Source organism: Mobula hypostoma, chromosome 31 (assembly GCF_963921235.1).
Source record: "Mobula hypostoma chromosome 31, sMobHyp1.1, whole genome shotgun sequence".
Classification (NCBI taxonomy): domain Eukaryota; kingdom Metazoa; phylum Chordata; class Chondrichthyes; order Myliobatiformes; family Myliobatidae; genus Mobula; species Mobula hypostoma.
The window spans coordinates 3,297,667-3,312,443 of NC_086127.1; positions in this window are offsets into that span (position 1 = coordinate 3,297,667).

The following is a 14,777-nucleotide window of genomic DNA, read 5'->3' on the forward strand; positions in this document are numbered from 1 at the left end:
TTGAGGAATTAAACACTAGGGCATCGTAACGCGAAAATCATTGAGGGGTAATCTTTGATACAGTGACATGCTGAAAGGCAGTAGATATAGAATGAGACAGCTCGGGGTAAAACGGATCAGGTGATGCCCTGTATGGCCTTCCGGATGGAATGATCGACGGAATGGTGCTAATAAAGGAAGGAAATATATAAAAGGACGCAGATGGGAAGTAGTAACCATGTGATATACCCAGGAGTAGCAATAATAGAAGAACAGGAGGAATAATACAGCCAGAAGTAATAACGGAGGATAACATTGGTGGGGTCCCCACTGAACGGTGGTAGCGATGGACTGATGTACTGTGAGGTAACACTGATGTAGATACTCAGTGAGTGGTCGCACAGACAATCTGCGGGGTAGGAATGATGGAGAGATACAGTGAGGAATAGTAATCATTGAGTTACACAATGATGATTTGTTATGGTGGTTTTAAATAGTGAATGGTCGTCGTGAAGGAGCGATACCCAGCGGGGAAGCGCTGATCGCGTGATGCTGTGAGGTGTAATGCTGCTGGAATGAGGGGTAGTGAGGAAGGAGTGAGACACTGAGGGGTGTTAGTGATGGAGTGACACACTAAGGGGTAGTAGGAAACCAAAGCCATATGGACGGTCTGTATTGGTTCGGTGATATACTGAGGGGAAGTCTCAATGCAGAAGCAGAAGTGTGACATAGTACTGGTGGGACAACACAAGGCGAACTAGTACCGCCGAGATTATAGTTGATGGAGAGACACGCGGTGGATTCACCCAGACGGAGTGATAAACAGTACTAATACAGGGACACTTTCAGGAGAAGGACTACTGCTGTGATATGTGATACATGATTGGAAATAGCTAATGTAATTGTGAGAGTGAGAGGTATACTGTATGAGTGAGATATATTGTACTGTTGAAGTGGCGCGCTGTGCAGGGGTACGAATGGGCTCTTGCACTGAGGGGAAACTCTGACAGAGTGAGAAACTGCGGAGTAGCAATAATGGAGAGACCCAGACAACGGTAGTGCGGAAGGCGTTACACACTGACGGGTTGCAATGATGCAGCCACCGATTGAGGGGTAGTAATGATGTAGGGGTAGTAATTGGTGAGGGTTAGTACTGTGGGAGTGACGCTCTCGGGGTCAGCAACGATGGAGAGAGAAAGTGAGGCGTGATATGCACTGAGTGATACGCTCGGGGTTATTAACGATGGAGAGATAGGGAAACAGTGAGGGATAACATTGATGGAGTGACCTGCTCAGGGTCAGTAGTGATGGAGAGAGCCAGTGACGGGAGTACATCACTTTAGTGTGTATGTTGCTGAATTAGCACTACCGCTGTGCACGAATCAGTCTGCACAAATTTACCGTGCAGCACACCGCCAGATGTCACTCTGCAATAGATGTATATTTACATCAATACTACCCCCAAGTGTTTCGTTCATCAGTACTACACCTCCCCGTGTTTCTGAAATACTACTCCCAGCAGTGTGTTCCTCCATTAATATTACCCCTCGCTCTATCTCTCCATTCTTACTACCCTCCGTGTGTCTCTCCATCAGTGCCACCCCTCAGTTTGTCTCTGAGTGATTACTGTTCTTCAATATGCAGTCCATCAGTGCTACCGCTCCATGACTCTTCTCCCCGTTAGAACCACAGAACCATAGAACAGTACAGCACAGAAAACAGGCTATTCGGCCCTTCTCGTCTGTACCGAAACATCATTCCGCTAGTCCCATTGACCTGCATCCAGTCCATAACCTTCCAGACCTCTCCCATCCATGTACCTATCCAATTTATTCTTAAAACTTAAGAGTGAACCCGCATTTACCACGTCAGATGGCAACTCGTTCCACACTCCCACCACTCTCTGAGTGAAGAAGTTCCCCTTAATGTACCCCGAAAACCTTTCCCTTTTCGTCCTGAACCCATGTCCTCTCGTATTTAGCTTTCCTCATCTAAGTGGAAAGAGCCTATTCACATTTACTCTGTCTATACCCTTCATAATTTTGTAAACCTCTATCTAATTTCCCCTCATTCTTCTACGCTCCAAAGAATAAAGTCCTAACTTGTTCAATCTTTCCCTGTAACTCAACTCCTCAAGACAAGGCAACATCGTAGTAAATCTTCTCTGCACTTTTCCAATCTGACTGATATCCTTCCTATAGTTAGGTGACCAGAACTGCACACAACACTCCAAAGTTGGCCTCACCAATGTCTTATACAACCTCTCCATAACATCACAACTCCTAAACTCAGTACTTTGATTTATGAATGCTAGGATGCCAAAAGCCTTCGTTACAACCCTGTCTGCCTGGGAATTATGTATCTGAACTCGCAGACCTCTTTGTTCCTCCGCACTCCTCAGTGCCCTACCATTTACTGTGAATGTCCTAACTTGATTTGTCCTTCCAAAATGCACCACCTCACACTTGTCTGCATTAAATTCCATCTGCCATTTTCTGGCGCATTTTTCCATTTGGTCCAGATCCGTCTGCAAGCTTTGAAAGCCTACTTCGCTGTCCACAACGCCTCCAATCTTACTGTCATCGGCAAACTTGCTGATCCAATTATTCACATTTTTATCCAGATCAGTGATATAGACAACAAACAACAATGGTCCCAGCCCGGATCCTTGAGGCACAGCACTAGTCACATGCCTCCTGTCTGATAAGCAATCATCCACTACCACTCTCTGTCTTCCCCCATACAGCCAATTTCCAATCCAGTTTACAACCTCTCCATAGATACCTTCTGAACTAAGCTCCCATGTGGGAATTTGTCAAAGGCCTTACTAAAGTCCATGTGGACAACATCCACAGCCTTTCCTTCTTCGACTTTCTTCTCCCCACTGTTTTACGTCGTGTGTTCTAGCCAACAACATTGGTCCATACCCATCTGCGTCTCACTCCATCTGTATTAGACCTGGTCCTAGCACTTCCTCCGTCCTCCCCCACCGCGTGTCATTCCATTCGCTCTTCTCCAAGATGCATCACTGAATACTAGTTACGTTGAGTGTTTCTCTCGACTCTAGGTATCACGGCTCGAGTGTAAACCCCTCAGCGACGACCTGCGCCAGTACTGCCCAGACAGTGTCCGTCCGTCTTTACTGCCTCTGTGAGTTCTAGCCGCATTGTGTCACTCTGTCAGTACTCTCACAGTGTCACCCGGACAGCATTACCCGAAGACTATGACATCAGTTCTACCCCCCACCACCTCGCCCCGTCACTGTATCCGTGCTACACCACATTGTATCACTCCAGTAGTGTAACTCCTGTGTTTTGGCCTATGTCTACCGCGCCACAGAGTTGCACCCCTCTGAATTTAACTGTATATCTGCTCCCCCTAATTGAGTCAGCGCATCAGTGTTACATTTCAAGGGATTACTCGTTTCGCACCATTTCATGTTCCCCTCCTTCCGGGTTCTCGAGCGGATAGACTGTCCATGCCTTACTTTGTTTATAATTCGTCTCCCTCTGCCTCCATAGCGTAAGACTGTGCGTATTCAAGCCCTTCACTCCACCTCGTCCATATTAACAATGGCAACTACCTGAGTTACACCCATTTGCCCGTCTTTAGCCAGTATTACCTGAAAGAATTTTAGGTCTTTAACCAGTATTACCTGAAAGAATTTCTGTGCATATATTGATCTCAGTCCCTTGCAAAAGTGGTCATTGTTCCTGTCCTGATCTCTTCCTTCGGCCGTTCTTTCATTATACCCACCAAACGTTGTTTGAAAAATTTGCTCCTGAGTCTCACTTACTTACTTTAACATACAACCTGCATTTTGACCGCTGCAGCGATCAAAACACTGCGAAAACTGGCCTTACAAATGTCCTGGTGACTTCTTACAGCGTTGCCTTGTCACCCGTCAGCCTCCTTCGGCGCAGAAAACAGTCCCAGACTGCCCAGCCTCTTCTTGTGACTCTAGACCTACCCTTTGACATTAGTATACTTTTTACATCTTCCACTGTCTTGGCTCATTAATCTCCGTTGAACTTGTTCCAATGTCCAGACTTTGCTCACAGGGACCTCTGAAATGTGTCCCGACCACCTGAATCGAGTAATCCCTTGCACCACCATGATTCACCACTCACAGCCAGAGGCATGGGTCCAATCCCGAACTCGGGCACGGGATAATTCGGGGGACTCAGTTACAGGGGCAGGTTGGACAGACTAGTGCATTACTGATTTGCGTTTAGGATTCCAACAGGTGATCCTAAAGAAGTGCAAGGAATGATGAGAGGTATATTTAGGGTGAATGTGTAGTCCTTTTCTCATGGTTGGGGAATCAAGAAATAGAGGAGATGGGCTTGAAGTGGGGTGGGGGGGGAGGGGTAGTGCTTTGATCAGAAGCGAAATCGCAACCGTTCCACCGAGGGAGTGGTGAATTAGCGCCGATGGTCAGGTTACCTGTGTCGAGCATGTTACAAGAAAATAAAAGAAGTAGAATTGCAATATTTGAAAGGCACTCCGCAAGTACTTGCATAGGTAACGCTCAGAGCAGGTTTCCCACCCTGTGGTCAATGGACCTTCCGTTAATTGTAAGGGTCCATGGCGCAAATTAAATCCAAGTTTAGAGAGATATAGGCCGAACGAAGGCAAATAGGACTAGTTCAGCCGGGAACTTGTTTAAGGTGGGCAGGTTGGGCCATCCGTCCCATTTTCGTGCTGAGGTGCTCTATAATTCAGTATTTTCTGTAACAAAGGGGAAAGGGTTAAATGCTCGGCTCCTACTGACAGCCCGGACCTGACTAACGACCTGGGCCTCATAATGCTGAAATGTCGGAATGGTCCCATTGTGGAGAGGCAACTACACTGGAGGTGTTGCAGAGGAGAATCACAAGGAAGTTACCCCGGTCGGAGCCCTCCGGTTATGAGGAGAGGAGGAGACTGTTCATTCTGCAGCGGAGGAGCTTGATCAGATGTTAGAGGGGAAAGAATATAATTGGGGAGGCAAGCAAATGCGTTTGAGAGTAGGGTAGCGTGTATGTCCACGAGCATAATAGGAGGCTCAGGATGTGAGCAGGGACATCACCCACCCTCCAATAGAAATGCGGTTGGAATCACGGGCGGATAGTCTGTAGGGGTGTTGAAGGAAGAACTCTCACAGCGAAATTAACACCGAACTGCCCGGGGAGGAGAGGGAGGATGGTCACTTGAATTGCAATAGTCCCAAAGGCTGCGGGCGAAAGTCCGATAAGCACCCGGTCAGGGTGTTTGCAATTCTGTCCAAACCCTACCCTGGCCTCGAGGCTTGAAGGATCTCCCAGTTGCCTTAGAGTGTTGGAGGGGATCGGCGCTGCACCTGGATTCACGCTGAGCTAGGCAGTGGACGCCATGTGACCCTATTCCTTGCCATGCGTTTAAAGTGTGGGAAAGCAGGTCAATCGTCAAACGGGTCAATGCCGTCAAGGACGTTCCAATCCAAACCAGTCCCGTTTGCCAGCATTTGGCCCATATCCCTCCAACCGTCTGCAACATAGGCGGCTGTTAATCTTTTAAAACTCTGCATTGTACTTCCCTCAACCACCTCCCATGATATTTTATTGCACAAAGATGCCGCCCTCCGTGTCCAAAAAAAAAAATGACCAAGAGGGTCGGCTTCCTCCATAGAAACGGACCCTTTCCCCATACATCACATCTCCCCAAGAATCCAGACCTGTCTCTTCACAGGCTGGAATTAAACCTGGGTCACCGGCCCCCAGAAGGAACCACAGGCAGTTTGACCTGTCAGCTAATTGTGGGATTGTGACCGGACTGTTCCCACGCCCTGAATCCCGGATTTAATTCGAAAAAACTGGGATATTTTAGGTTTTAAAATGTATATTTTTTTCTTTATACAATGCTGGATTGAAATCTTTAGGCCTTTGTCGAGATGTTTGTCTTTGCTGGGCCGTCCCAGTGGAACCGGTTCCCCCGGGTTTCGCCGCTCTCTCGCAAACAACTTTCTCCGCCTGCCAGATGCGACCCGGAGCTGAGGGGTGATGTAACCCTCAGTAAACGCAGTCAAGCGCGAGGTCATTGTGCAGTGGCGCTCAGGCGTGAGACCTCGATGTTGCCGAGTCACTCACAGGCTGAAACCAAATCCAGGGCCTGATTTTCAATACAAGATTCCATTTGTTTCAACCCTGGATCACAGTCGTCGTCCGTGCCCCGACCAGCCCGTGCGCCAACACTCACACCTCCCCCCATCCCCATATAGCTGCACGCACTGGCGGGCATTTTCCTTCATGGAGTGCGCGGATTAGAAACCTAAGCACAGGTGCTGGCGATGTCTGTTTTGTGTCATTAATCTAGCAAATGTAGTCCAGTCTCCAGCACCCTTGACTTTGGTGAGGACAGCAGGCCAACGCTTGCACCGAAGAGCGCAATCACACTGTAACTAGACCAGCCGTCTCTTCCAGCCGGTCAAGCGGCCCTGATAACAAGCCAAACGACTTGCATAATACACAGCAAGGTAATCACCTCGACAAGAAGGCAACCGGTCCACATGCAATGGAAGCTAGCAATATAACCGCCCTGCAGACAAGCCAGGCATTCCGAAACAAGTGTGCAAATCAGTGAAAATAAAAAAAACCTCCTGCAAAATTAAACCACCGGGAAATAAAGAAGTACACAAACCTGTGAGTGGTCAATCAGAGAGTTACTTTCCCTCAGACTGGAAATGTAAAATAATGAAGCGTGGGAGGGAGGACTACTGTGGGAAGGCGTTATTAGGGTATCTGACAGTTAAGTCCCTTTCTACAGAGTGGTGGGTGCTGGAGCGGGCTGCCAGGGTGAGTTGCTGAAAGCAAGATCCAATGGCCAGAACCATTCACGCAGGTACCTGGAAGCGTTACTTGGCAGCTACTCTACCTACGCCCTCGATATTGTACCTTTCTCTCAATCTCTTCCATTCCCAGCCTCCTCCCTTCCAAGAGTACAAACTATCCACTGCAGCCCCTTGTCAGTGAAATGCCCCGTCTCGTGCATCCTGGTGAAATTTTCCCCTGCACCCTCTCCCGCGCAGTCGCGGCCTTCCTAAGGTCGGGAGATGATAACTAGGCACACTGTTCCAGATGTGGTCAAAACAGCGTTTGATAAGCTTGTCCGCCCTTACAATATGTCCTGCTCAGTGAAGTCACGTGTTATAATTTCCTGTTGCACCATCCTGGCATCCTCTGTTGCCATTCTCATGAATCCGTATGACATGTAAATCCTCCTTCCGTTTCTCCATTCATTCCACAGGCCCTAGCCTTACTTGCTCTTAAAAATGCACCACCTCACGTTTTACAAATCTGAGCTGCCCCATGCTATTGCATCCCCAGCTTACAGTTACAGAGTCGCAGGGCAATCCGGCATGGAGACACACGTCCGTCAGCTCAAGCTGCCCATGCCGGCCAACTAATTTATTTCCCATTGCCCCACGTTTGGACGACATCCACCATCATTTCATATCTGTGAACCTTTCTAAGTGTGTTCTTAAATGGTGTTCTTGTCTGTGCATCGATCATCTTCTCTGGCAACTCATGTGATATACTCAGGGGTCAAAATAAAATCCTGTCAGGTTCGGATTAAATCTCTTCCCTCACTGCACCCTCTAAGCCTAAGCCCTGGGAGCAAAGCGACTGAGTGAATTCATCTCATCGGTGCTACTCGTGGTTCCATGCACCCCTGTAGCTGTTCATGAAGATGCCAACATAATAAACAGAAGGATTCCAAGCACAGCTGGTCGCAAGGTTCGTGTTACAAGCACAACCTTCCACCTCATCCCACCCAGCCAGTCTTGGATCGAAGTTACTAATTTGTATCGATTCCTTTTTAACGTCATCAACCCGGTTTCCAGTATTATTGGCTGTAAATTTCCAAAGGCCTCAGTGAGGTCCTTGTAAGCCATTGTGCCCTTGCTTACCTTGATGCCAACGTACGGCAATCCCTTCTCTTGACATTGGGCTCACAACGCTCCACACATTTCCTATCCCTCTGCCCGTCCAAACATGCAACATGGAGCGTCACGGCAAAGTGCAAGATTTTCACCCACGATACAGAGACGACATTTTACACTACTCTGACATCAACCCAACTCTTCGTTCTACGTAGCTCTCCATTCTACTGCATATATTCATAGTTCAATGTAAAATTACTATCAAAGTACATACAGGTCACCATATGCAACGCTGATCATTTCCTTGAGGGAATACTCAATGGATCCATGGAATAATATGTATAATGGAATCAATCAAAGACCGCCCAACTAATCCTTTAAACCAGAGTACCGAAGAAAACAAACAGTGTAAATGTATCAGCAAGAAACAATATGCATAAGTAAACAAACCAGCAAACCAACAAACAAACAAATAAATAAGAATATGAGATGAAGACTTCTTCAAAATGAGTCCATTGCTTGTAGGAATATTTCAAAAAATGGGCAAGTGGAGTTCAGAGAAGCTATCCCCTTTGGTTCAAGAGCATAATGGTAGAAGGGTAGTAACAGCTTCTGAGGCGCTGGTACCTTCCTCCTGATGTAAGTAACGACGAGAGAGCATGCCCTGGGTGGTGATGTTTCCTGACGAAAACTTTTCATGTAAATGTGCTCAGTGGTTGGGAGGGCTATATCCGTGCTGTATTGGGCCGTATCCATTACTGTTTGTAGGACTTTCCGTTCAAAGTCATCGGTATTCCCATACCAGGCCATGATGCAGCCAGTCACCATGCTCTGCACCAGTCATTTATAGAAGTTTGTCAAAGTGTTAGGTCTCCCACCGGAACACCGCAAACTCCTAAGGAAGTGGAGTATCTGCAGTTTTGTTCTTTTTTTTTTGTAATTACACTTACATGCTCGGTCCAGGACTCAAATTAAGAACCCCTAGAAATTTAAAGTTGCTATCCTTCTGTGCCGCTGATTCTCTGATGAGGACTGGCTCATAGACCTCTGGTTTTCCCTCTCCTTAAGTCTATAGGCATCTCCTTCATCTTACTGATATTAAGTAAGAGGTTGCAGTTATGACACCACTCAGGCAGATATACAATCTCCCTCCTATATGCTGATTCGTCGCCACCTTTGATTCGGCCTACGACAGTGGTGTCATCAGCAAACTTGAATATAGAATTGGAGCTTTTCTTAGCCATGCAGTCATAAGTTTAAAACGGGTAGAGCAGGGAACTAAGCTTACAGCCCTGTGCTGCACCTATGCTGATGGAGATTGTGGAGGATGGAACCGAATGGGGCCTGGAAGTGAGGAAATCCAGGATACAGTTGCATAAGCATGTATGGATGCCAAAGTCTTCGAAGTTATTGATGGCATTGAATGCTGATCTGTAATTGATTAAGAGCGTTCTGATGTATACATCTTTGCTGTCCAGAAAAGATATAATGACTGCAATTTTGGATTGGTCGTAGGACCCTTACTGATCAGAACAGAGATGAATGCTCTTTATCAACAACAAATCAGCATTCAATACTGTCAATAAGTTCGAAGACCTTGGCTTCGATGCCCTTCTATACTCAATGCCCTAACTGATAAAGGCTAGGTTGCCAAACAGTTTCTTCACTTCCCTGTCTACCTTACCGCGCATTTCTACTCCTATGTCGTCCAGCTCTACAACAGAAACTCCGCTCATTTCTCTTCCCAAATGCAGCAGGTCGCTATTATCCGAATGCACTTCTTCGGTCGTCTTATTCAGCGGATCAGGATCCTATTCTGATTTCGGATAGCCTTCTTCATTCTCATTCTTTCTTGATGCTGAGATGTCTTCCCTGAATTCTAGTCTGCGGTATATATAAAGTTAACCTACTGCCATAGTTTCTTTGTAAGAAAGAGCTCACGGCGACTATCCGCACAGTTTGCGCCTGTTAACACTCAAAACACTCGACCGCATTCATTCCTTGGGGTTAGATCTAACACTGCCCCTCATCACTATGCACAGCACGCCTTCACTATACTCAACTTTCCGGCTCTTCTCTATACTTCCGTATTCTTCAGCGTCTACAGCTCACCGCTTGTCGTGCCATCTGCAAACTCACTGATCATGCCGCCTACCAAGTGAGACCCTGTCTAATGCTTTACTGAAGTCCACGCAGACAATACACTCTGCTCCACCTTCAGCAGTCACTTCTGTCACATCCTGAAGAAAGCCAATTCTTTGTAAGACATGACCTTTCCGGCACAAAGCCACCATGACAGTCCCTACTGTCATTAGCAGATACTGTGGATTGAATGCCTCTGAATCCTCTCCAATAGTTACCTTGCCTTTAATGTAATGCTCGTTGACCTGCGCTTTTCGGTTTTGCCTTCCTCAAGAGAAGAGAAATATTGGATAGTCTCCAGTTCTCGGCTCTGGCTATGAGGATACACATATCTCTGCGAATGCAAGACCTGCTCTCCTGCCTACCACAATAATATGTATAGCTGGCATCAGATTCTGAATTTCTTCGTCTCAATTCCCATCACGATGCCCAGCACCGAACGAATTTTCGGTCTAAAGCGACTTGCAAGTATCTGGGCCGAGAAGTGGCACTTAGAGTTCAACCCAGATGAGGTGGTTCATTTTGGTAGGTCAAATATGATGACAGAATATACTGTTAATGGTAAGACTCCTGGTAGTGAGGAGGATCAGAGGAATCTTGGGATCTGAATCATTAAGTCACTCAAAGCTGTTGCGCAGGTTGATTCTGTGGTTAAGAAGGCATACGGTGCATTGGCCTTCATCAATCGTGAGACTGAGTTTAGGAACCGAGAGGTTATGTTACAGCTATATAAGACCATGGTCAGACAGAATGTGAAAGCCATAGAAAGGGTGCAGGGGAGATTGACAAGCATGTTTCCTGGATTGGGGAGAATGCCTTATGAGAGTAGGTTCAGTGAAATCGGTTTTGTTTTCCTTGGAGCGAAGAAGGACGAGAGGTGACCTGATAGGGATGTATAAGATGATGAGAGGCATTGATCGTGTGGATAGTCAGAGGCTTTTGCCCAGGGATGAAATAGCTATCACGAGAGGGCCCAGTTTTAAGGTGCTTGGAAGTAGGTACAGAGGGGATGTCAGGGGTAGGGTTTTTTTTTTTTTTAACACAGAGAGTAGTGAGTGCGTGGAATGGACTGCGACGACTTTGGTTCGAGGCGGATACTCCTGGACAGGTACAGGGAGCTTAGAAAAATAGAGGGCTATCCGTAACCGTAGGTAATTTCGAAGGTAAGGACATGTTCGGCACAGCTTTGTGGGCCGAAGAGCTTATATTGTGCTGTAGGTTTTCTATGTTTCTATGTTTCTGTGTTCTATGTTGTCAGGAATTTAGGGAATGAATTTCTGGGAGAGGTCGGAAGGGCACGGACGTTATTCCTTACAGTCCAAAAGACTGAGAGATGAACTTATAATTCTGCGTAAAATTATGAGAGCGTAGATAGGGTGTAAGAGGTCTGTCTTTTTTTCCAGAAAATTGGGGAATCCTGAACTAGAGGGAATAGCTTTAGCAGGACAGGGGAGACGTTTAATAAAAATTCGAGCAGCAACCTTTTGAGGTATCTGTGTGAAATCACCTACCAGGTGCTGGTTGAGGCAGATGAAATAACATACTTTAAAAGACATTTGGGCAGTTACATGTCCAGGAAATTGTAAGTTTTAGGCCATCGTCTTACAAACGGAACGGACTTGAAAGGAGTATCGGCTAGTAAGGCCGAAGTGCCGTAACTCTCTATTATTCTATGACGTCGTGTTTTAAGTACCAGTACCCTTGGATATCGACTTATCCCTCTCTGCTATCACCGCACGTGTGCTTTTCTTTGATATATAGTGAAACGACGTATTATTAAGTCCTTCGTTTACTTCTACAGGAAGGCATAAATTCCTTCCTTTCTCCTTGAGGACCCCCTCCCAGAACACGCTTCAGCTTTTAATGAATATATAAAATGCACTGGGGTCCTCTCTGACAAGCAGCTTTTAGAATGGTTTATAGGCCTCTTGATTCCCTATATAAATACTCCTTTGTTTCCATATACTACTCAAGTGCCCCTTATACAGTCCCTTAAACCTTACACATTCTTCTGTGTTTTGATTTTCAACTTGATTGTCAACATAGTCTGTTATTTCAGGTCCACAACCTTGCATCTCTGTTTGTTTCTCTCGTAAAGGAAATGTTACTCCTGAATTATGGCCTTGAAACAACTTGACTGTAAGGACAACTTCTTCAACTGTAAGGGCTGCTTCCTGGTCAAGACTTGTTTGCTTCTTCCTAGTGATGTTGAGATCTTACCTCAGTGTAACACCTCCCCGAGGTCGAATCATATTCTCAACCATGACCATCTGCAAAGGTGCGCAGTTGTGCTCAGTATTCCCAAAATGCTCCCCTACTGAAAGACTGAACAGACGGCCAGGCTAATCTCTCAATATAACATCCTATATGACCTCTACGTTGTTGGACTTTCTACGTAAGGTGTCGATAAAAACTCTTAAATATATTCAGTACATCCTGTCCCAGTTAATCCTTTAGCAAAAAGAAGTCCCAAACAATACTGCGAAAGTTAAAGTGGTTGCTGGAAAGCTAAGAGATTTGACATGCGAAGCTAACAGAGAAAAGTAGACCAGAATCCACTCAAACGTGCGTTAGTTGCAGCTTGCACTGTCATAGAAAGTGAACTTTCGGGGCTCTGCAGGATTCGAGTGCAGCAGAGAAACCTTGGGTAAAAGTATCGAGTTCTGCTGAAAGGGAGACACAGGTAGTCAGGGTGGTGAAGAAGTCTTTGGGCATGCCGGCCTTCATCAGTCATGTCCTGGAGTAAAAGAGTTGGAAGCACGAAATAATCTGCAGATGCTGAGGTCAAAGCAATACTCACAACACGCTGGAGGAACTCAGTAGGTCGGGCAGCATCCGTGGAAAAGATGGGTCGACGTTTCAGTCCTGACGAAGGATTCCGGCCCGAAACGTCGACCGATCTTTTCCACGGATGCTGTCCGACCTGCTGAGTTCCTCCAGCGTGTTGTGAGTGGTACACGAGTTGGAACGTCTCGTGACAATTGTACATGACGTGAGTGGAAACACGCCTGCAGTGTTGTGTGTACTGTTGATGGCCCAGCTATGGTAAAGATGTCATTAAGCCGGAAGGTGTGCTAAAACGTTTCATGGGGATGTTACTGAGACTGCAGGGATTGCGATATTAGGAGCAGCTGGATAGGACTGGGAGCGTACGAGGCGTAGATGATCCTGTAGAGTTTTATAAAATCACAGGGGTCACAGAAAAGGTGGTGGGTTGCAAAATTTCTATTCAGAATGGAGGATGCTGAAACTAGGGAGCAAATCTTGAAAGTGTTGTAGCATAACTGGAAGACAATCTAAGAGTCAACTCTCACAGGGAAAGGGTGGACCGAGCTGTCAAAAGAAGTGGTTGAGGAAGTTAAAGAATGCAATACTTAAGAGACACCTGGATTTGTGCGTTGACATGAAGGTTTATAAGCTTGTGGGCCCAGCGCAAACAAATGGGACCAGTACAGTAGAAATACCGGTCGGCATGGGCAAGTTGGGTCGAACGTCATGCTTCCCTGATGCATAAATCTGTAACTTTAATGAGGCATAATGATGACCACGTTGGTTGTCATCATCGCCGAGATGAGCTGCAGCTAGCTATAAACACTCTAGGATCTGATGGTTACAACAGGAATTCTGCAGATGCTGGCAATTCAAGCAACACACATAAAAGTTGCTGGTGAACGCAGCAGGCCAGGCAGCATCTCTAGGAAGAGGTGCAGTCGACGTTTCAGGCCGATACCCTTCGTCAGGACTAACTGAAGGAAGAGTGAGTAAGGGATTTGAAAGTGGGAGGGGGAGGGGGAGATACAAAATGCTAGGAGAAGGCAGGAGCGGGAGGGATGGAGCCAAGAGCTGGACAGGTGATTGGCAAAAGGGATATGGGAAGATCATGGGACAGCAGGTCCGGGGAGAAAGACGGGGGCGGGGGGACCAGAGGATGAGCAAGGGGTATAGTCAGAGGGACAGAGGGAGAAAAAGGAGAGTGAGAGAAATAACACATACTCCTTGCAGTCTAGATAACATCCTCCTGTATCTCTTTTGAAACCTCTGGACGTTGACAATGTTCTTCTCATAACAACATGATCAAAATTATACGCAATACACCAAGTCCGACGCAGCCAAGAACTTTATTAACAGTATCATAATGTGCGTACTTCCAAATAGATAGAGATCGAGATGGAGAAGGGATGCATGTTTAGATGCAGTTGGAGATAGAGGTAGAGATAGAGATAGAGATACAGATGGAGATGGAGATGGAGATGGAGATGGAGGTGATAGAGCTAGACATAGAGACGGAGATAGAAATGGAGATAGAAATATGGAGGCAGAGATAGAGATAGAGATGGCGATAGAGATAGAAATAGAGATATAGATAGAAATAGAGATAGAGCTAGAGACAGAAATAGAGATAAAGTCAGAGATAGAGATAGAAGTAGATAAGAAGATGGGATATAAAGAGAGACAAAGATAGAGATAGATATCCAGAAAGAGATAGGAATACAGTTAAAGGTAGAGCTAGAATTAGAGATAGAGTTAGCGATTTGGATAGGGATAGACATAGAGACAAAGACAGTGACAGAAGCATAGATAGAGACAAACATAGAGATAGAGATGGAGACAGAGACAGAGGTGCAGATACAAATAGAGACAGAGACACAGACAGAGAAAATAATAGAAATATAGATAGAGACGCAGATGGAAACAGAGACACAAACAGAGATAGAGACAGAGATAGAGATAGAGAGAGATAAAGGTAGAAATAGAC